This window comes from Psammomys obesus, unplaced genomic scaffold (assembly GCF_907164565.1).
Source record: "Psammomys obesus unplaced genomic scaffold, mPsaObe1.curated_primary_1811, whole genome shotgun sequence".
NCBI lineage: Eukaryota > Metazoa > Chordata > Mammalia > Rodentia > Muridae > Psammomys > Psammomys obesus.
In genome coordinates, this window is record NW_026596125.1 from 12,870,282 (window position 1) to 12,892,410 (window position 22,129).

At 39.1% G+C, this 22,129-nt stretch overlaps 1 protein-coding gene and 1 pseudogene across 7 annotated transcripts in view; one reads left to right on the forward strand and one right to left on the reverse strand.

The window, feature by feature from the left end:
- The window catches only part of Add3 (adducin 3), a 109,762-nt gene that overhangs the window by 34,419 nt on the left and 53,214 nt on the right, over window positions 1-22,129 (forward strand). The window contains exon 1 of one of the 7 annotated variants that reach the window (XM_055630145.1): window positions 18,712-18,730. The exons of the other annotated variants lie outside the window; for them this stretch is intronic. The gene's annotated coding sequence lies outside the window, so the exon portion shown is untranslated. Of the gene's footprint in view, window positions 1-18,711; window positions 18,731-22,129 lie in introns of those variants that run through there. 7 annotated transcript variants of the gene reach the window in all.
- LOC129693303 (60S ribosomal protein L9-like) lies at window positions 12,906-13,465 on the reverse strand (annotated as a pseudogene).

Below are 22,129 nucleotides of genomic sequence, written 5' to 3' on the forward strand. Positions count from 1 at the left end.
TAATCTAGCAAAGAAGCAGACCTCAAGAGACTTTGGATTCCTGCCCTAACTCTGTTATTTACTAACTTGATGTCTGTTACGATCATATAAATGATGATGCACACAGCAGATTTTATATGAAAGAGTTTATTAGATGGAGATGGAAAGAGAGAGAGGAGAGAGCGAGACGTGATGGGGGAAAGAAAGGGGGTATCCTGACAGAGAAAGGGGAAGAGAGCAAAACGGTAAGAGGGCAAGCAAGGGACAGGAGGGCAAGAGAGAGACAAGGTGGCAAGCTGAACCTTTTAAGGAGCAATGTAACCACGCCTGCCAGGTGTGGCTACCTGGCAGGTGACACATGATGACATCATAGGTTGCTAGGCAACCCAGAAGCAGGCTACCTAAATACTAAAAATGTCCCCAATCCGTAGATAATCTTAGTCCGTAAAATGGTGCTATAATTATACAAAGTTGATTTGAACATAAAATGAAATAGTGGATAAGAGAGTCACTGTAAACTGGAGGGCTCCGTTTAGAATGAGACATGTAATTCTTTGCTAATTTAGACTTTCTTTATCTCATTAGATGAAGTAGAAGCCCATCATGTCAATTTTCTTTAAAAAAAAAAAAACGTAATAGTAAAAATGGAATTATTGTTATAAATCCATTTTGGCACTGTACTACTGGTTTAGCTAAGGATGCAAACTGATATAGTGTTTGGGCCAGCATGTGTATGAATTTATAACCTAAAGCTTATTTAATTGCACCCACCCTTGTTTTTGTGAGACACGGTCTCTCTATGTAGACTAGGCTGGCCTCAAACTCAGAGATGTGTGTGCCTTTGCTTCCCAAGTATTGAGACTGAAGGTGTTGCCCTATGCAAGCAGATTTATTTTTTTTGCTTTCATAACATTTGTTAATTAATTACAGTTTATTCACTCTGTATCCCAGCTGTAGCCCCCTCCCCCACCCCTTCCCAATCCCAGCCTCTCTCCCTCCCTCCCTCTCCTGCAAGCAGATTCTTACACATCACCAAAAACGTCGATCCAAAACCACCTCACGACTGCAAGTGTTATTGTTAGTGAGATGATTAGCTGCATCACTGCCACCCTTCCTCAGGTCCAAAGTTTAAGGAAGCCTTAATGCTCAAACCAGCACAATTCACAAAGGTTTTGATAGTCCACAAACATTTATATATTTATTTCTGTGAACAAATTGCATATGGGTTGCTTATTTCCAGTGTGTATGTGAAAGCATGTTTCTGCATTCAATGTGTGGCTTCCTGAAGAGCTTTGGGATCACCCTAACTGGGAGGATGGAAGATGAAGAAACAACAACAACAACACACACACACACACACACACACACACACACACACACACAGAGAGAGAGAGAGAGAGAGAAGCTGAGATTGAGGGTGTTGGTTGGAGACCAAGACTGGTTTAGCTAATCTCAGTAGGGGTCTCTAGAGTGGAGCTGTCTCAGACAACTTCCAAATGCAGAGGCTGTGGCTAATGCTTTCTATACTATCTTCATGTGTGTCAGGACCAGGGGAAAGCCTTACTGAGGTATTGGGGTCCCTGTCGTTTCTGTGCTCTTGTCAGCAATACACATACACTTGGGGCTTCATCTCCCACACAATGGTCTATTTTCTAATAAGTTGGTTTCTTTATTGAACAGTTTTGGATGTGACAAAAGCAGTAAAGTGTGAGTGAGAACCAGCAAAGATGGAAAATTCACAGTATTGAGAAATAATATTAGACATTAATACTGTAGTATGGAGAAGATAGGACATTAATACTACAGTATTGAGGGATAAGATAGGATATTAACACTGCAGTAGTAAGGAGTAATATAATATAGGTCACTAATACTACAGGGAGATGACTGTCCACCTAAAACAAACATTCCCCATCCCATGCGACAGTGCATATGCATTGAGAAGTAAGCAAATACCTTTCCTTATGCTTGAGGAGGAAATATATATATTGCAAAATAGTCTAAGGATTTGGAATGAATGTGAAAAGTTAGTTTCCTTAATTCACTCTGAATTAATGAAAAGAGTTAATAGATAGACATGGGAAATATATAAATCAAGTATTTTGGAGCAATGTGAGTACAATTTTGAGAATGTGGAGTTTGAATCATTGGCACAATTTTAAGTTACAAGATCCCAAACGCCAGCCTCTATCAAATACAAGACAGTGTTCCTTGTAGCCTACTTTCCTAGTATCTTCACCATGCACCAGAGCTGAAAGAGAACTTTGTTACTTTATTGATTTTAGTCTTTTCGGGGATTATTTAGACAGTTATCATACTAGTGCAGAAATGGCCTTCTGATAATCTGATTCTTTCCAGACTTGTGTCTTTATTACAGTTGTTGAGTTCCTTTGGTTAAGTCTTTGATACCGTGTTGACGAGGTGGAGGGTGGGGTAACGATTGCATTTCCTCAGGCCTTTATGACATGCATTCTTCCTCCCTGGTCTCCGTTCTCCCTTTAGCCCCTTCTGTAGTCCACACTATACTTTGCTAGTTGGCTACTCTGTAGCAGCTAACCTGTCTGCACGTGGAGTGTATTACACTGTTGAAATGACCGCCAGTGAGTTCCCTTAACGGTTGCTCTAGAAGATTCTTCTTTTAAAAAGATGGAAGAAAGCAATTTTACTACTGAAGAGGTTTTTGTTGTGTTGTTTTGTTTTTTGCTACCAGATCTTTTATCACTGGGTTCATAGATTAGATAAATATATTCACCAAACTTAGAAGGCATGTCTTTGTAAGGAATTGAATATATATATATAAGACTTGGCATGGTTACCAGTATACTATAATGAAGACTCTTGGCTATCTTAGAATTGGGTATTTTATAGTTTTGTTTTGTTGTTGTTTTCTTTTTCTCCTTTTTTTTTTTTTTTTGCGTATAATGTTAACCTTTCCATTAGGTTGGTTTTTCTTAATTTAAAAAATAATTTCGTATCTGTGTACTGTATTTGCATCGACCTCTTTCTCCAGCTCCTGTGTCCTGCCCCTCCACTTCTTCCCAAATTCACAGCTTCATTTTCTTCATTTTAGTATGTATATATGAATAAATATGTAAATACAGCCTACTGAGTTCATTTAGTGTTCCTCGTTGTTTGGTTGTTTTGTAAAATCAGGACATGTGCTATTGCAGTTACATTCTTTATATGTGTAAATGAGACAAAGTATTTAGAATATTTTCTTTGACAAAAAAATGTATCCTGGAAAGAGTTTAATGACTATTAGCATACATGGTGTGGGTATTTGTGATTGTCTGAGACAGTGGTGACACTTGCAGGGCCTGGGAAAAGGATCTGACAGGCAGAGGCTTAGTGGTCAGTGAGCTGGGTAAGCACAGGCTCCATGTGCCTGGGAGGGGCTGGCTCCCTAGGTAACTTGTAAGACATCGGGCATGTCTGGCACAGTAGCCCTTTAGCGTTCTGTCAGTTAGACCCGTGGTTTTATTTAAATGCAGAATTTAATTAGAGTAAGCTATTTAATGGGAAAATTAGTTTTATTTTGTTCTTGCTTGTTGATTGCTTTTTTAGGGGATAGAGAGATGACTTAGCAGTTAAGAGCACTAGCTGCTCTTTCAAAGGACCAGGCTTCCCAGTACGCACAAGCTAACTCACAACTGTCTGTAACTCCAGTTCCGGGGCATCCGAACTTCCGCTCTTTCTCTTTCTCTCTCTCTTTTTTTTAAAAGAAATTATTTATATAGTATTCTATTTGCATTTGTGCCTATAGACAAGAAGAGGACACCAGATCTCATTTATAGATGGTTATGAGCCACCATGTGGTTACTGGGAATTGAACTCAGGACCCTTGGAAGAACAGCCAGTGCTCTTAACTTCTGAGCCATCTTTCCAGCTTCCTGGACCTCCTCTTTTGGCCTCCTCTTGAATCAGGCACAGATGTACATGTAGGCAAAACACCCACACACAAAATAATAATAAAATTAAGTTGCCTTTAAAACATATCTATAGAAATATAGGATTTAAAAGGATAATTTTGCTTTATAAAATGCTTATTTTTTAAGGCTTGTACCCTTTAATTTTAATATGACTAATATTACCTGCTTTGGGGACTGAAAGGTTCCTAATGATTTAAATTGCAGTTGAGTTTGCATGCATGGGCATGTGTGGGCACCCATATGCCGTGGAACATGTGTGGAGGTCAAAGCACAACTTGAGGACGTCTCCCTCCACCATGTGGGCCCTGGGGAATGACTGAGATCTTTGTGTTTCCTGGTAAGCGCCTTTCCCTACTGAACCATCTTGCCTGTTTTTGCATGAATTCTTCCCATTACAACAAAAATATCTTGATTTGTGGTTGTTTTTTTTTTTTTTCTTCCTTAGGCTAAAAATAATTTTAAAGAGCAGAAGTTTTAGAAATTTGTTATATCCTAATTTCTACATTATGGAAGTAGCCTTGTGTACTTTGTGGATCAGCATATTCAGAATGAGTATTCTGTCCTTTGGTGTGTCCAGGTGCTGTGAGTAGAGTGCAGAAAGGGAAAGTTCCACCTCCCTCAGCTGACGCTGTTTTTTAGTGCAGCTGGGAAGAACTGCTGGTGTGAATAGCAAGTGACGCACTCAGGCGCGCAGACCCTGTCCTGTATCAGTGAACCTCCTTCCTGTTGTTTGGTGAGGTTGGGAGAATGCAGAGGATGTTTTCATGATCTGTTTCCTAAAGTTGGCCCTGTCCTCTGGGACTCAGCATGACTTTTCTGTGGCATAACCAGAAGCTTGAAAACTGACCTGAGCACTCCGGAAGCAGAGGCAGTCAAATCTCTTGAGTTCAAGGCCAGCCTGGTCTATAGCATGAGTTCCAGGACAGCTAAGGCTCTACAGAAAATAACCTTATCTTGGAAAAACTAAAATTAAAAATAATTAAATAATTTAAAAAATGAAGCTGTTGTCTTTGTTCACTTCAAGACTTTCATTTTAATATGGCTATAGCAGGGGAATTTTTGTTTTTAAGATTATTATCTACCTTTTCATTAAAGTTTGGAAACTGCTCTGACGAGTAAAACAAAATGATCACATGAAAGAAAACCAGCTGGTTAGCTCCAGTCCCAGAGGATCCAAAGTCCTCATCCTGCCTGCACTGGCTCCAAATACACATGGTACCAGCCACATACGCAGACAAGACACCCGAGCACAGTAAACAGACAGTGTAAAAAATACAGCATTTCATGTTTAAAAAAGTAGATAAAAGGAGTGGGAGGGAGATGAGGCAATAGGGGTTGTATATGATTAAAAATATGTACATGTGTACAATTATCAAGGACTTAAAAAATACAGATACCAATGGTTTCCTGACTATAAAGTGGAGTTAATGTTATCATTCCCTTTAAGCAACCCACTGAGATGAATGATTCTCCCACTGAGGCCCTCTGCATTGCCTTGATTTAGTTATTTTCTGTTGCCTCCTGAAGAGACTTTTCCTCCTTGGTGTGTGTGTGTGCACGGAAGTGATAGTGATGTTTCCTTTAAAGTCAGTGCTGCCTCCTCCTTCAGGAAACATTTTTTTTTTTTAATGTAGAATGTTTTTTTCTTTTGTCATTTCCACTTTAATGTGAGTTAAGAAGTTACCATTTTCCTATGAAAAGGAAATTTCCTTTCACTCCTGCTGTGAGTGCTGTTGCTGCTTTCCGACTTGCTGTCCTTCACACGTGTGCCGCTGTCTTCCGTGGCTTCCCGCTTCACAGCTAGCTGTTTTGTGTATCAGACTCATGTGGTAGTTCTTCCTGTGAGCACCAGGGCAACACTTGTCTGCTGCCCTCTGAAGTAAGTTGGGAAATTAAGACATTGAAAGAAGAAAGAAGTATTATTTTTAAAGTAATTCTATAGCATTTTCTTTAAAAAGGTTCACTGCCCCCCCCTTGCTGTCTTGTAAACACACGTGTTTGAGCACATAGCTATTGCCTCTGTTTGGAGCGTGTCTTGCTTATATGTGTACAGTCATACCCTCCTGCCGTGCACCCAGGGTCTTTGATCAGCGCTTGTGTATCTAAGCAGACTGTTTTTAGTATTCAAAATTCATTCTAAAGTGGGGGCTAGGGAGTACTCCTCCATGTTACTGTCAATTATCACTGGCCCCAAATCGGACCGATTTTTGCATATGTACAGGATACAGCTGTGATCTGTCATGCTTACAGGCTGCTCTTCAGCCAACAGCAACGTTACTGGACTATCTCCTCAGCTGAACAGGAAGCAGCAATCTGAAAATACAGATGCTCCCAAGCTCCAGCTCTCCTACCCTCACTTCCCACTTCAGCACACACTCACCCTCTGACCTGGGCCTGTGCAGTATGCCCACTCAAGCCTCTTTGGTGAAGTATCAGCAAGTCTAAGTATTTTGGGGGTCCACAGGAAGCCTTTAGTTACTGTATTCCCAAATACAGAATCCCAAGGGACTAATGTGTTTGCTGTCCTGTTCAAATACACAGGTTGCAGCAAGCATTACCAGCTAGCTTTATCTTGAATCCATACTTGTACACACAATACATAGTCTGCCCCTTCTGAAAGTTGTTTCCGTGGCAACATGTATATTTAGAAATCAGAATTTCCCTTTTTGCTTTTCACAGAATATGATGTGACTGGCTCACAGACAAGACACTTAATCCAGATCCCAGGCAACAGAGGCCAAATGGGAATATATGGGATTAAAATGTGATTTATAAATCATGTGAAAGTGTATTTGCTTCCCCCTTGTTTATTTAGTTTATTTATTCTAATTTTCTAATACATTAAAGTTTATTCCAGTATTTCACGGAGCAAGAGGTTGGATATGTACCCAGATGAGAATATGAACAACAGCTAAATACAAGGTTGTAGGCACATAGTGAATTAAACATGGAATTTGTGTGTGGTTAAACTTAAATGACAAGGAGAAGGCCCACAGAACAACTTTTCTTTTTTGTTTGTTTTGGTTTGGTTTTGATTTTTCTCTGTATAGTCCTGGCTGTCCTGGAACCTACAATGTAGAACAAGCTGTCTTGGATCTTAAGAGATCCACCTGCCTCTGCCTCCTGAGTGCTGGGATTAAAGATTTATTTATATAAATACATAAAATCTTTATGTATTTATATAAATACAAATATTTATATTATATAAATATTTATATAAATGTATTTATATATGTATTTATATAAATATATATAAATATTTATATAAATACATAAAGATTTTATGTATTTATATTTTTAAGTATATGTGTGTTTTGCCTGCATGTATGTCTGTGTACCACATATGTGAAGTTCCAGTGGAGGCTAGAAGAGGGCATCAGGTCCTCTGGAACTGGAGTTGTAAATGGTTGTGAGCCACCTAGTGGATCCTGGGAACTGAATCTGGGTCCTCTCTGAGAGCAGCCCAGTGCTCTTAACCTCTGATCTGTCACTCCAGAATTTTTTTTTTTTCAAGACAAGGTTTTTCTGTGTAGCCCTGGCTCTCCTGGAACTTGCTGTGTAAACCAAGTTAGCCTCAAACTCAAAGATCTGTGCTTCTGCCTCAGTGCTAAAGTGAGGTGTGAATTTATTACTCCTTTTTCAAAGCAAGACACAACACAAGGTCTGCCTGCCCTATGTAGACCAGGCTGGCCTTAAACTTAACAGAGATCGCCTGCCTCTGTCTCTTAAGTGCTGGGGTTAAAGGCATACACCATCACTCTAGGCTTAGAATAGAATTTTAAAACAAAGTCTCAGTAGTACATGGATGCTTTAGGCTAGGGCTACTGCGTGCATGCACCTTCATGCCAAGATAGTTTCTGTTGTTTTCTTTAGTTTAGTTTTATTTTCTTTGTGTGTGTAGAGGTGTTTCACCTGTACCTATATCTACAACACATTTGTGCCTGGTGCCCAAAGAGGACATACAAGGGTGTTAGAGTCCCTGGGACTGGAGTTACAGACAGTTGTGAGCTGCCATGTGGGTACTGCAAAATGAACCCATGTTCTCTGAAAAACAAGTAGTGCCCTTAACTGCTGAGCCATCTCTCTAGCCCCTTTATGTAGTCTTTTTAACATTACACATATTTTTTAAAAATGTATTTTTTTATTATTTATACAGTATTCTGCCTGCATGTGTGCCTGCAGGCCAAAAGAGGGCACCAGATTTCATTATAAATGGTTGTGAACCACCATGTGGTTGTTGGGAATTGAACTCAGGACCTTTGGAGTAACAGCCAGTGCTCTTAACCTCTGAGCCATCTCTACAGCCCCAACATTACATATTTAACAATTTATTTGCTCTTCATCTTAACTCTTCTTCGCTGTTACTTTCTTCTTCATTCACCCAGATAGTTTTGTTGGATATAGTTCTAAGCTGACACTTATTTCTCCCACAAATTAGAAAATTTTGTCTTACTTCTTTAGTCTTATTTTGAAGTCGCTCCTGATGTGTCAGTCTCTTGTAGGTGAGCCCTGTCTCTACTAACCTGTTTCCAGCCATGTTTTCCCTGGCTTTCTCCTCATCCCCTTTGTTAGTTCTTTAGGTGCTATACACCCTATTTTATATTTTTTCAATTTTTCCATTGTTTTCAGTTCTTGGAGAAGTGGATGGGGTTTTGTTGTTTCTCCTGGGTTTTGTTTAATGAAGAATGTGGACTTGAGTGCTTTGTCATTCTGAGTTCTGAAGTTAACAGGGGTCTATCTGTGGGAATCCTTAAACCATCTATCTATTTGTTATTAATTAGTTATTAATTTTCTGCACTGAGGATGGAACCCAAGGCCTCCCATCTGCTTAGCAAGTGTTCTGCCCTGAGGCTCAGTTGGGACCAGTCTGTTTTGAGTACACCACTCTTTTAGAGAGGTTTCTTGTTCCCTTTCATCAGATATAAAGCTAAAGAAATCCTTGTGAGAGAAGACACCTTCTCAGGAAAGAACCTGCATTTGCCCTCGCTATTCTGGGGAAGACAAACAGCAGAAGCCTTTTTGATTTGGGTTTGAGTGTTTAAAGTGTTTAGTTTTAACATGGTTTTGCTAGTCTAACCCAAGGTGGCTTCATATCTCCCTGCCTCAGTCATGCCTCATCCTTGAGCTGACCAGAGTATCAAGCCTGCCTGTTTTTTTTGTTTGTTTGTTTTCACATTTCCTCTGTTCTGTGGTAGTGGACAGATGGCGTATTTGTCTAACCTGTGAAGCATGGTCTGCCTGGGACCTGAGATCCCCTGCTTTAGCTTTCTCAGGGCTTTCTTTTAGCTAGTGATGTAACCCTTTATAATTTGGACTTCCTATCATATTTTTCAACCCTTACGTATTAGTGAATTTTAAAAATTATTTTTACTTAGCATACAAAATGATCTGAAATACACATGAAATAAATAATTTCTGCATTCCCTCCTCCATTTGTTATTTAGAAAAGGCTTTTAGTTTCTGACTGAGTCATTATATAGCCTTGGCAGTTCTGGACTCTTGTAAACCAGGCTGGCTGTGAACTCACAGAGATCTGCCTACCTCTGCCTCCTTGAGGCATTTAGGCAGCTTATTGAAATGTAGCTAAAAGTCCAGGATTTCTAGAAATGACTCTGTAGTAAGATTTCTTTTCAGGACTGGGCTGTGCTCAGTGGTAGAACGTTTGCCTGGGTTCCATGTCTAGCACACCCCACCAAATCAAACCAAACCAAACAAAAAGCATTTCTGCATGACTTGACATCAAAAGAGGGTAGAGTCTTCTTTTGAGCCCTAGCTATACTTTTTGTTTTATATCTGAGCCAGAATGTTGGCTCAAGAGCTTCTGTTCTGTGTTTAAAATGTTAGTCTAGGTACACCAGCTGCTGTCTGCTTTATCAGGTACATCTTGACTTTTGTGTCACAGAAAAAGCAAACACTTGTTGAATAGATGGTGCCCTTTTTCCAGTTCTGTAGACAGTAATCAATGCTTAGAAGAATGAACAGAGTTGATTAATGTAGTAAATCATCCACAAGAAATACCTCACTGAAAGCTTGAAGTACTTCCTTATTGGAAAGGATTGTGCAATCTTTCAGTTACACAGAACCCAAAGTGTTCACTTTCATTAACTTTCCTTTCTGAGAATGTAGCAAAGGGAATAACTATTAAAGCTGAAACTGAAAAAGTAATTTGTTTCTCACAGAAGGCCTTTCTAAAATCCATCTGTGGCTTCCAGCCACGCAATTGAAAAAAATGTAGTAATAATTGCTTTCCATTCATAAGTTGGTTGGTTGGTTGATTTGGGCTGGTAGGGATTTGTGTGTCTGTGTGTATGTGTTCATTTCTCTTGTCAAGCATATGGACTCAGGCTACTAAGAGGAACCATTTACTCTTGAGCTTAAAGTTTAAAAACAACTCCAAAGGTAATATGGGTCTTCTCTATCCACCTTTGTTTTTAGTTAAAGCATCATGTCACATGCTGTATTTAAGCTACAGGAATCAGTTTAAAGGAGTTGTTGCAGATTAACGACTTGGGAGTTTAGAAGGAACCACCAGAGACAAGTTCTGTTTATCTTGAAGTAAGTTTTAAAAGCTTGGCCACTGATAGTTGTTTCTATAAGCTGCTAAATTTAAACTTAGAACAATAAAGTTGTGCTTATCCAGACACCCCAAAATTATTGTCAGTGTAACTTATTCGGGCCTTATTTGGTGGGATTGCCATAGTCCATGGGAATTAAAAAATAATAATTAACATGGAGTTTTACTTTCCCTCTAAGTTCTTGGTTTTTTTCATTTTCCTCTATGAGGAAAGTGAGTACATACTGCCTTTCTGAAATACTAAAAATGCAGTTATTTTTGCTTTGACTCCCTTTATCCTATTTCTATGATTTAGTAATTTTTAAAGATACTCTTAAAGAGATAATAGCTATTTGTACAGCTTAAATTGTTCTACCTTAGAAACACCCTTTGATTTCCTTCTTCTACTTGTAGGATTGTGCAGCCTTTCAGCTAACCAAAACCAAAATTGTTCACTTGCTCAATGGCCCCCTCCCCCAATCCCTTGAAGTCTGCTGCACACCTCCCCGTGGGTGTGGCCTCCACACTTGATGTGCTTATCTCCTGCTATCACCCTGGTGCTTACTGTCTTTTCTGTGCTTTCCTTTCTCCACCCAGTTTTTTTTTTTTTTTTTTTTTTTTTTTTTTACTATTTCAGAAGCAGTTTTTTGTGTCTTTTTTCCCCCCCTTCTTCTATATATTCTGAGGAAGTTATTTATATGCTGTCTTAAAGATAAATGTTTCATTGAGAAATTCCTGCCCCAGGATTAAACTTCTCTGTGTGAACATTTTGAAAGGCAAAATAGTTTTTCCCCTTGCCAGAGCTTAGATATTAAAAGTGTGAACTCATAAATATAAATCACAGGTGGCTTTTACTTATGTAAACTGTTTGTCCCCAGAGTTGGCTGTACCCAATATCATGTCATGAAATGCAGGAGAGATCACTATTCAAAACAACCTAGCAAAGATGCTAAAGGATTCATGTAATGTATAAATAACTCTACCTTACTTTCTTATTGTAGGTAGTTTTTTTTTTCTCATGATGGTGTGTGCTGCAAATGATTGTCATGTTCTGAATTCATTAAAATGGGAGACTCATTTATAATTTGATGTGTGACCATAAATATTATGAAATTTTCACATCAAAACTAACTTGATCAAAATATATAATCTTTCACCTTTACGGGTCCTCTTCATCCTTTTTTTCCCAGAGCTCAGAGTCAAACTGAAGGCCTTACTGGGGCTGTGGTTTGCACTCAGCTAATTCCCAGCCCACTCCAGAGTTTCTTTTTCCAGTCTACAAAAGTTTATCTTTTAGGTGCATTGTTAAACAACTCTGTTATCACTGTCTTTCCCCCTCTTTTCAGCCCTTCCTGTAAAATCTAGCTTGCTTAATGCCCTTAAGGTTGCATTGAATATGGCTATGCGTTTCCATACTGATTGCGCCTTAATTTGATGACCTTGGTGTCAACCTAGAGCATTCCCTGTGCCTCTTTTTGTAGTGGCCTGAGTTACTTATAAGTCATTGGTTAGCTCAGGGTAAAAACAATTATTGTTCCCAGAAAGCATGTAAATGGCTCTTGGATTTCTTTTCTTAGCCTGTAGGTCAAAGGTTAAAGTGAAAGTAAAAGCTCAGGGCACAGAATTGTGTAGTTGTAATATGTTAAGCTTCTTATAAGTAAAATTACACAAACCACTATAAACTGTTAACCAGTAACAATTTCGTTTTTCTCAGTTGCAGTATCTCATATTTTAGTGTAAAGTAATGCTGCATATGAAATACAAGTTTAAGAAGTATATCGTGTTTGCCTGTCTCTTCCCGCCCCCTCACTTGCATTTATGCTTTTTAAATGAAGTTCCAAGGTAGCATCCCTGGAACCTTTCCCGTTGGCCCTTCTCTCTGGATCTATAATACATGACTGATACCACGGCAACAAGACTACTGTTTATAAAGTACATACACTAAGTTGCTAGCATTTTAGGGTCAGGAACACTCTTTTTGCTTCTTGCAGTCTTTGCCATGATACTATGGTGCATAGTAGGTGTGGAATAAATACTTGTTAGCAGAGTAAATGAATTCAAGCAGAATGTAGAAAAGAAACATTTTATTGGTGAATTGATTTACCAATGTGGACTTTTTATAACTGTTTTTCCACGACAGGGTCTCTCTGTGTAGCTCTGGCTGTGCAGATCCACCTGCCTCTGCCTCCCAAGCGCTGAGATTAAAGGTGTGCCAACATGCCTGGCCTCTGGTTTCAGTCTTGTCTTTAGGGCTGTCTCCCTTATCCCAGTGGCACTTCACTGTTCCATGCCTATGTTGTATGTCACGACACCCTCCTCTCTCTCTCTCTCTCTCTCTCTCTCTCTCTCTTTCTTTTTCAATATAAGTCTTTTATTGTTCCCAAAGACACCCAAAATAGTACTTATAATTCAGGATCTTGTTTTGGAGCTGGGTAACTTAGGTCTTATTCATCAGCCCGCTGCACTATTCCCTTTTCAGTCACACAGATCCCATCCAAAAACTTTCTGATATCCTTGTTTTTTTTTAACTGATCAGAGCCACTGAATTTGAAACAAGTTCAGTATCATTGCCTTCAAGGATTAATTTAGCCTTCTGAGGGCCAGAACAAGCAACATCTGTCCTCATCCAAACCCTATGGATATATTTTTCACCCAAGAAATTTCGGATTTCAACCAAAGACCCATTCTCCTGGAAAATGATAACGGGGAAGTGACCATACGTGGACCTCAGCTGGTAATGGAAGCCCGTTAAGCATAACACCCTTGATCATGTTCTGAACACGACTGCAGACCATTCTGACAGTGGCCACTTCCTTTCTGTTACCCTCCCATTTGTCACCCCAGAGCCTCTTTTTCTTTCCAAGAAGACTCAGCTCTACATTGATGTGACTGAAGTCCTTCCGCAGAGTTCCCCTGCGGTTCTTCACAATGACTGTGCACCCCTTCAGAGTGATGCTGACATTGCTGGGATGTTGACAGTCTGATTGCTGAGAATGGGCTTCATTCTTGCAGTAGATGGGCAAAGACTGTCTTTTTACTTGTCATTCTTCTGGCACTTTGCCTTCTTGGGAGTGTTCCACCTTAGTTAGTTTACTACTTGATTGAAACTGAATACCTGATCCAAGATTCATTCATTCATTATGTACTTGCAGATGATTCCAGTGCTGAGACTCTGGGCTAGACAAGTGCTTCCAGCTAAGTAAAGCAGTCCTGGAAGCAGCTGGCCATCATGAGGAGTTCTGTAATGTAATTGTTTAGACAAAGAAGCTGTAGAGACATAGATGAAGGAGCTTTGCTTTGTTCATTAGGTCAAGAAAACAGGTTAGATTTATAAGGTCTGGAATACCCTTGGTGAAGAAAAGGAAGATCACATTAGGCTAAATGAGGTTTTTATACAGATAATTACAGAGGTAACTATTTACATTATAAGTAGTCACTACACAGTCACTAATCTGTGCCTTCCCCACTCCAGTGCTGATACCAAAAAGGACCCCCCCACCCCCCCTTTTTTTTCTAGATAACAATTTTACTACTGTCTGCTTTAACAGTGAATAGAGGGTTCTAGCCAGGCCCGATGGTGCAGGCCTATAGTCTCAGCTACTTGGAAAACAGAGGCAGAAGGATTGCATGTTTAGGGCCTGTGTGAGCTACGAAACAAGTTTATAGTCACCTAGAGTAACCTAACAAAACTGTCTCAAAACAAGTTAAAGAAAAGTGGTGGTGTAGGGTATAGCACAGTAAAGGAATCCTGGCTTAACATCTGTGAGGCTTAGGCTCAGTCTGCTGAGCTGGGCCAGGGTTCTGCTGCTTGATATGTGGATACGTTTTGCCTGTGTGAATGAGAGCAGCACAGAGCTGAGGAAGCATTGTGTGGTGTGCTGATTCTTGACTGGTACCTCAGACTACAGATGTTCTGTTTCAACACATTCAACCCTACGAAGTAAGATTCCTATTGTTTATGGTGAGAAAACTGAGTCTCAGACAGGTTCTCTTGAGCTAGGGTCTCCCTAGCTCTTGCCTTTATTCCTCAAACCATTGAGTGGATGGCCTAGAATGGTGATCACCACTGTCTATTTTTGCTTTTTTCAGTCACAAGGTTGAGTAATTGAAGTAGCCGAGTCTACAGTCCCTTTTAACTTGTGGTCTCTTAGGTTCTTCCCATCTAGGTGGTCCCTGCATGTTAGTTATCATTCTTTGTGCTATGTGGCATGCAAATCAGTTAAGGAATTGGTTTCAAAGGCCTAGCTATTCAGAGGTGATGGCAACTGGGCAGTAGAGTAGAACTGTCTGGAAAGAACCATGAGGGATCGTTTGGGGACACATAATATCGCATACTTCCATAGGATTTAGGGTCATCAAGAAAAAGTTAGCTGTTTAAATTTCACTGTGTAAACTGTGCATTGAAAGAAAATATTGTACTATAATTAGTGAAATAACTTGAAGTATTTGGGAGAAATGTACTGGTGTCTATAATTTACCTTAAATTTCCCTAAAAAGAAATTAATAGCTGGATAGAGGAATCGTTAAGATGAAGAGATGATGTGACAAAGCTGGTACAGTCCTGTTCTGAGCAGACCCTAAGCAGTGTTTTATGATGCTTGCTGTAAAATTCCTTCAGATTTGCTGTATGCTTTAAAGTTTTTATAATAAAATAGTAAGTCTATAATTAAAGTATAAGGGATGGAGAAGTGGCTCAGCAGTTAAGAGCATGCCCTGCTCTTCCAGAAGACAACCAGATTGGGCAGCTCACAACCAGCTGTCACTCCAGCTCCAGGGGATTCAGATACCCGTGCTCCACAGGCACCTGCACACATGTGCGCATACACACGTTCAAACGTACATGCGCAAGGAAAAATATGGAAATAAAATTAAAAGTTACAGTAAGCTAATTTTTGGAAACTCACTTTTAAATTTCTTATCAGTGGCCTTCATGAAGAGTCTTGTTAATTCCACCCCATATGTAGTTTGGTCATGGGTTTAGTTTGAGAAGCAGCTTGGACAGAAGCCCCTTTCCTTAGCCGACTGGTAGGTGGAGAAGTTCCTTCCCCTGGGTGTTTTAAGATGGACTGAATGTCCCACAGAGCTAGAACTTGCCAGACAAAGTTTTAGTTGCTAATGGTTATACCACACGTCTAGAGGTAATGTCACATGAGCAGAGATTAAATTCCCTCCTCCCTTGTATGTCTTCAACTAGATGACATTTACTGGACGGACAAAGGCCCGTTTTAGGTGGTGTGTTCTATTTTCAGTCTACCACATATTTAAAGTGCCTTTATTTAACAAATGAAGCTTTAGGCTTCAGTACTCTCCTGGAGTTGAGGCAATTTCTTACTATGCTGGTTGAGTTCTGTACCAGACCCTAATGGGTCTAAGGGGGCAGAATGAATGTCGCATCTATATTATATATATATATTATGTTTGAAAATGTACAGGGATCAGGAGCAGCTGAACGCTTGTACAGCTGACCTTGACTTGTGGACGGAACAGAAAGAGGAGTGCCCTTAGGATAATGAATTCAGTCATAGAGGTACCCAGTTTCCCAATTCATTAAAAAACTAGTGAAAAGTAAAAGCAGCAGTAAAAAACTAGCTAAAATGTTTTAGTTTTTTTAATGTAAATGCCATCTTTTTCTGTAAAGAAATGGCTATGACTAGTTATCATTACAAAAGTTATCTATTGAAAATAGAACTCATTTAATACATGGAAATACAGTCTAACAATGGTGCTTTACAAGACTTAAATGACAGAAACATTTAAGATAAAATTGCAAGGTAGAAAGAAGGGGTAGGCTACTTCTTGAACTGTGTGATCCCACGCTATGGTTGCTAAGCCTTCTGGCACTCAAGTAACATGTTTTCACTTAAAAATCTACAAAGCCGATGAGCGGAAGGAAAGAAAATTGCACTCCTTGACCATTACCCTTGAAGATTGGATCTGTAAATATATGTTAATCTTTGAAACAGACAGGTATACAAGTATGTCAAATAATGTCTGAACTAACTAGAAAAACTTGCTTTACTGGGTGATTGTGGTATAAGTACTATTTCCTGAGAGGTTTTGCTTTAAAGGTTTTGGGCCGGTGTGAGTGCATGCCTGAGTGTGTCTGTGTGTGTGTGGTCTCTGTGTGTCTGTGTGTGTTTGTGTTCAAGTGAGTATGAGCCCTATTTAACATACTAGGGCCATGTGGATTCCTAAGAATGTCACACCTTGTCTGTGCCAATAAATCAGTGTGTCTATTCTTGTTACTACATCTGATGCCATTGGCAGGTTTTCCTCTCTGTTGGAAGGGTAACACTCAGAAATGAGAACGTTTTAAATGTATTTCTTCTCTCTGTGATTGGAGTGTTTTTGAGTTTTTAAAGCTATGAAATAATACTGACAAGCTCCAAGAAAAAGTGAATCTGGATTTCATTTTTTCCCTTTGGCTCTGTGATCTGTGCACATTCCTGACATATCACAAGCAGCCCGTGTCTCTGAATGTGCAGTATCAGTTTTCAGGGCTGAAAGCCCCAAAAGGAAGCAGCCTGAGGCTCCACACACTAACAGCTGGGCAGCTGTGGGTGGAATTAATTGCTGATACATATTGGCTGTGTTTTTCTTCTCCTGTCATTTCCTTTGCAGCTGTGAAAGTGAATTTTGAGTTGAAAACAGACATTTCCAGCGCTGTGAATCCAAAAAATATGAAGACAAGATTCTTCTAATAAGAATCCAGTTGGCACCTTTGAGTTGTTCAGTGTTAGGGTAAGATGGGGAGGAATGAAGGGTGGCAGCAGGTGACTCCTAACTGCATACATGGTGGAAAACAATGAGATCAGGCACTTGCTGTGAAAGGAGGTTTTGGAATGGCTACTTTTTCATTTCAGATATGACCTCCTAATCTAAGAGAGGCTAGATTAGTGAGTATCCCCTTCATAAGGTGCTTACAGAGGATGGTCCAGGCCATCACTCAAACAGTAAGCTGCCCAGTGTCCCATAGGGATTTCTTCTTTGTATGCGAGCGTATTTATCATTAAACACATTTTTCCAGATTTCTTTCAAAAACCGTTTCTGTTGTTTGTTTTATATTATATGTAAGTAATCCATGGCAACTTAAAAAAAAGCATGCTTGGATATTTTAATCAGAGAAACCTATTTAATTATGTGATTATAGAATTTGAAATTTTAACTTGTATCTCTGAGTGAACATGTGCAGAAAATGGTATTTGTTAAAAATCAGTTTAAATAATTATTATTTAGTAATAAATTTAATACTGAAAAATCATTTTAAACAAATTTTATATAGTATATTTAGATTCTATAGAATATCTTATTTGGACAAAAGTCATATAAAATTTTTTTAACTTAAATTCTTATAAAATTGTAAAAATTTTTGAGGGATAATTCATATTAGTGATTATCACCAAAATTATTTTCCCTTTTATGCATACGTTTTAATGACATAACAAAGCAAGTCTATAAATCACAAACCTTTTTCTTTTTTATATTTTGTTTGTGTGTGTATTTGTGTTTGTTTGTGTACGTGGGCTCACACATGTGCCAAGGCTCATTCTGACAACTTGTAGGAGTCAGTTACTTCTTCCTACCATGTGTTCTGGGAGGCAGACTAAGGTCATCAGACTTATTAGCAGCAAGCGAGCTTACCCACAGAGCCATCCACTCAGCCTGACACCCTTGCTCTGAAGACAGCTCTTGCTGATTGGAAATATAATGCTTTTATTGTGTCCGTGTTGCTAAAAGTAGAGGATTGGTGAGGAGGAAAAAATGGATAGTTTGTGTTCCCCTAAAGTAATATTCTAGAGCAAGCAATGTTTGTACACCTTGAGATATGTAAAAACTGCTGCTACTAAACTTAGAAGCTGGCATGGTTAGACTTCCTTAACTAGCCCAACTCCACCTACCAGTGTGTGGGTTGAGCTGGTGGGCTGCCTAATGATTCTCTGTGTTCTCTATTCTCAAACAGAAGTGAGCCTGTAGTTTATGCCATGGCAGGGAAGCTACATAAAAAATGGACTTTTCCTCTGTTACACTGAGAAGAATTAACCAATGAATTTTGACTCTGGGGCCCTGGAAAATGCTGTGGCATATTAATGTGTAGTTTGCACTGTCTGTCTGGGCGTGTTATTTCCCCTAGAGTGGGCTCCACCCTTGCTCTAACCACAACGTGTGCATATCTTTCTGCTTAAAACAAAGATCATTTTTACGGCAGCATTGCATCAGGATTGCCACACGAAAACAAGTTTAAGAAATGTGCAGAGGCTTCGGGAGTTTTGTAAGTGATGGGTTGTGTATTGGAATACAGCTAGCTACCTGCTTACAGTGGAAACAAAGCTGTGCTCGATGTCAGGTTTGTGCCAGTTACTGCAGCGTGCAGTGCTTGCCTCTGGGAGTAAGCTGAGGCTTCTCGCTCAGTTGAGTATTTTTTTTTTTAGGTCAATGACCGCTTTTCATTTTCTTAAGCTATTTATCTACTTGTTCTTATTTTTAACTGTTTGTGAGTATCATTGGTCTGTTTAGAGGAAGGAAAATACTAGTAGTCTACAAGTGTGCAAATTTTCGAACATTGAAGTGTTTAAAGAAGGGTTTTGTACTGAATTTATTAGTCACTTTCATAGCATAATTGGGCAGTACTGCATTTCGAGACATCGTGGCATGAACTTTGTGTGTAAGAGTGGGTTCATTGAATTAAAAAAAAGGCAGCCTCTAAAGGGCCTTTATTTCTGTCATAATGATGCTTTGTCCTGTTGCTGTTGGGTATTTGTTGGAAGAGTTAGATCAGGCTGCAGCCCAAAGTTCTGTTCCATGCCTGGGCAGTTCCGTCGGTTCCGTGCCTCTGTGTTCTCTCTAGAATTTGTGACGTGAATGGTAAGTGGAAAAGTGGAACTGTAGGAGAATCATTGTTCAGGAAGGCCCAGATTGAGCAAGTTTTTCCTTTTTTTTTTTTTTTTTTTTTGACCTCTCTCCTCAGAAGTCTGGGTTTTGTTTGTAGCTGGGTTTAAAAAAAAAGAAAGAAAGGAAGAAAGATCTATAAAGTGTCAATTATGCAGTGACCAAAGTGTGCATGTTGAGAGAGGCAGAGATTTGGGATTTGTTCTCTGTGTTATTTTTTGTTCATTATGTACTCTTTCAGGGTAGACACACCCATTCAGTTCAAGCAAGTTTAACAGCCCGCCTCAGGTGAAATCATAATCAAATGTTGAAACTGGCAGATTTCTGTAAAGCTTTTGGGGTGACATTGTGTCATGTTCTTTTGTTAAACTTCCTGGCCATCACCTTGCTCTAGCTTCCTCTTTGTAACTTGTTTGTGAATTAGCTATCTCCTAACTTGGCAAGAAGGGAAGAATAAAGGAGAAGTCTGAAGAATGCAATCAAAAGAGTTTACTTTGGACATTATTTTCTTCACCTATAAAATTAGGAATTTATAGCCCTCCTAGTATCTCATAGGTATCCAGGATTAGCCCCCCCCCCCCCCCCCGGATACTTTCCAGATTAGAATACCCTAAATCTCTGTGACAAAAACATACTTATCCAGAAACATAAATCAAGAATGTATTAGAACTGAGCAAAGACTGTTCAGCTCTCAATCCAGGCTTATTCTTATAAATGACAAGAAAACTAAAGCTCCCCATACTACATACCTGTCAGGAATGCAGAATATTTGTGTTTTAATATCTGGGATGTAGATCTGGCTCTATATCACCTCATAAAGAAAATGGATTCCAAGTGGCAGTGAGGCCAGCCTGTCTGGTGTAGCTGTCCACCTTCCTTGAATACCTCTGTACTCAACCCGCAGTTGTTACCTGCATAGATTGGCTAAGTAGCTTTTGCATCAAGACCCAACACACATGTAGCACTTTGTCTTGAAAATAAATTTTTCTTGTAATAACAGAAAACAATCTACTGTTTTTACCTGTAGGGAGAGAATCGGACTTAAGCTTTTACAGAACAAAGCTTCACAGCCAGTTTGTTAATTGTGAAATTAGATTATTCTAAAATTTGTTTTTATTTGGAAGTTTTATTTAAAAATCAGTAGTTCCTATATCTACCAATACTCCTATTTTTCTTATAATAATTACATAGTATTAAAGAATAGAGTGTCAATTTTTTTTATCAGGCCCTATATATCTGCTCTCTCAAACTCTTCCTGTTTTGCTGTAGGAATACTAAATAAATTTCTCCTCATTCATGCCATAACCTATTCATGAAAACTGATACAGATACTCTGACATGAGAAGGGTTGGAAGGTCTTTTCTAGAGAAGTAGCTATAATGGTCAAGTATGGCTAGCCCACCACTGTCAGACTCCCAGTGATAAATCCCTTTATCTTCCTTCCCAAGAAGTTGCTGTCCAAGTCTTTATAGTTTCCTTCTCTGCTTCAGTGTACATTTGTTGTTGGTTTTTGTTGCTGTTTTATTGTTGTCACTGCATACCTTGAATATTTTTATATTGATCAAGCTTTTTCAATATAGTGCTCCTTTAAAGAAAAAAATGCACATGTAAAGAGGTGACAGAATGTAAAATATATGTGACAAATATCTCTACCACCCTTGTCCCCTTACTCCCCAAAGGGTAGTTTCTTATTTTTTTCCCAGGAAGTTTCAGTGAATATGTGTGTGTGAATATGTCTGTATAACTCAAATACTTGGATGATGTTTTAAAATCATATAAAGTGAGCTACACCTAACACCTACATATTATGTTTTTAGCTTGTACCTCACAAGAGGCTGTTTAGTAAGTGCTGTGTTCTCCAGTGTATGCTCAGGTGGTCTCATGATTGCTTGTTCTGTTTTTGATGGATATCTGGACTATTTTCACATTGCTTCCAGTATAGTCCCTCTGTTGGATGTGCTTTTGCTGTCAGTTCTTCTGCCTCCGTTTTGGGACAGAGTCCATGGCTGTGGTGAAGGGTGACAGTGTTTCATGAAAACAGAGAGTCCTCACCCACTTTTCCTCATCTGATTAGACAGTCAAGAGGAGGCCTCCTCCCTAGTCACTCATTAGAGGATAAGAACTGCTCCAGAGGGGAGTAGTTTTCAGCACAATAGTGAAAGAATGTTGGTTTTGAAGCCAGGTAACTTGAATGTGAGATTATGGGATTGCAGGCACCAGACCACTTACCTTCTTTTTATCCTTTTTTTTATCATTTGTAAATTGAGATATTGGAGAAATGAGTTTTAATGTTCCTTCCAACTTTAATATTTATGTACTTTTGTTGGAACATTGATTTAACTTGCATTATATTATTTCTCCTATTTAAATTTAACATCTTTTTTTTGTATATCATATGGTCTGTACTTAATCTGGATATGGCCTACGCTATCTGAAAGTGTAGGATGTAAAAGAGAACAATGGAATAGTCTTCTGTATTTCACAGAAGCATCCTTTCTGATTCCAGAAGCTAGTCCACGTCTTTTTGATCAAATTTTAATAGCTGAGAGAAAAAATTATAAGATGCTGTTTGCTTTTAAAATAGGTCCTAATAATTTTCATGAGTCCAGCCAGCCTTTAAGTGATAATCCTAGGGCTTTTAAAATTTTGGCTCCAAGGGCCAGTGAAATGGCTTAGAAAGTATTAAGGGAACAAGGGTGGTAGAGACATTTGCCATGTATGCTTTTTCGTTCCTTCATCTCTTTACATGTGCATTTTCTCTTTAAAGTAGTACGCTATTGAA